The sequence below is a fragment of the Cynara cardunculus genome (genome assembly GCF_001531365.2).
Source record: "Cynara cardunculus var. scolymus isolate 2C chromosome LG 17, CcrdV1, whole genome shotgun sequence".
NCBI classification, from domain to species: Eukaryota; Viridiplantae; Streptophyta; class Magnoliopsida; order Asterales; family Asteraceae; genus Cynara; species Cynara cardunculus.
In genome coordinates, this window is record NC_037544.1 from 13,637,273 (window position 1) to 13,639,224 (window position 1,952).

Sequence of the window (1,952 nt, forward strand, 5' to 3'; positions counted from 1 at the left end):
CTTCTGTACCCTTGCTCATGCTCAGTGGGGTGAAACTCCTTGAACGGGTAGAGCCTTGCATTTGGCTCCACAGAGGGGAGCTTCGCTGCTAGCAAATCGCCAAAGGCCAAACCAAGGAAACGTTGCAGGATGAGGTTGGGTTGGTTCATATCCTCCTTGGTCTTTTTCTATGCTTTGACCTTCGATTTCTCCCCTCTTTGACTCGCGTATTTCTTCTTGATTAACCCGATCCTCGAATATAAAATGAGCATAGTCCAGTGGGAGGTTAAAGTAGATCCCGTAGACTATGGAGATCATCGCATGCGAGGTTTGGTCATGACTGCCCACCTTCCCTGTCAAACAGCAGTTGACGATAGAAAACAGGGTGTTCCAGACAGGGGGCAATCCTTTGTGCCTAAATTGAGTTGGCTTGGTGATTGGGGTCGCATAAGAGTGAAACTCTAGGAATTTAATTAATTCCTCGTCAGTGGGGGTCGCATCATAAGCATTTAAATTGAGATCCTCCAGTGTGGGCAAACGCAGGGCAGTTCTCATTGAGTTCCAATGGAACCAGGGATTTATTTACAGGAAGAGAGGCATATCCAATGATGGTCAGGCCGGTGTTATTAAGGGTAGTTATATAGGAACTCAAAAGAAATTGAGTTATGTAAGATTCGGGGGTAGGCTTAGTGGCAGATAGAGCAAAGAAAAGTGGGTGGTTTCTTAAAATTTCAAGTAACGGAAAAGTAAATTCGGGAAAACCTGTAGTAGAAGGAGCAAAATAGTAGTTGTTTGGCTTCTTGACTAGGACGACTTTCTCRTATTTGTTTTGAACAAACGACAGGGCGTGGGATGTCAATGCTTGAGCCTGGGTAACTTCGTTGTCGCTTGAAGCATTGACGAAAATGTTGCAGGTTTTGCTTTGAGAGATTTCTAGTTTCAGGTTCGCCGGAGTATTTGTGAGTGGTAAAGGTTTTTGATTTRGGGSGAAAGAGGTATATATAGGGAGGGATTTAAAATGAACCGTTTTATTGACGAAAGGTCGTGATAAGTGGTTTTGGGTTGAAACGGCTCAAAAAGGTATGACGCGCCGTATTGGGAAGACACACGATTGATGACGTGCGCCCCCTTTTCTGACACGCGTGTGTAGATTCTAACCCTTATCCACAGAACCACACGCACCATATCAATAGACAAGAACTATTAAGAGAGTTCTGTCAGAGGCTTAAGGGTAACAAAGCCTCGGTGATATGTGCCAGGCCATCTTATAAGCTTACACCTTTATTACCTAAACGGTTTGAAAATCCACAGAGAGATGAGTACTTGCTCAGCTCAGACTCACAGAGCCTCTATTAGAAGCGCTAGAGGTTCTGATGAGTTGACCTCTAAGAACAAGATACTTCAAAAGATTTAGCACCTTCTGTGGTTTGATTTTCATTTTAAAAACTCCCCCTCTGAGCCAGCTTCCTTGACTCCCCCTAGAATAAAAAACTTTTAAAATCCTAAGAAGAAGTATCTACAGAAGATCCGTTCAAAGAGCCTCTGTAAGCGGTCACAGAGGTTCTGTGAAAAGACTTATGCGTTTAAAAACATTTTTCTTCTTCAAGAGGTTTTATTATTTTAAAAGCACATACTCCCCCTTGAACCTTGCAAGYCTCTGCTAGGTTAAACCTGTTTAACTAAAGAATCAAGTGAAAGGTTATTCAAGAAATAAAAACTATATACAAAAATGAAAATTAAAAGAAAACTATATACATAATTGAATAAAGAATTAAGACAACCAATAACTAGGACTCTGGACATGTCATTCCTATTTTCTCTATAAGGAAATTAAATCTTTTCTCATCTAGGGCTTTAGTAAAGAGGTCAGCCAATTGAAATTCTAATTTAACAAAGTATAACTCCACATTACCTTCTTCAACTTGATGTTTAAGAAAATGGTACCTTATGTCGATATGCTTTGTCTTAGAATG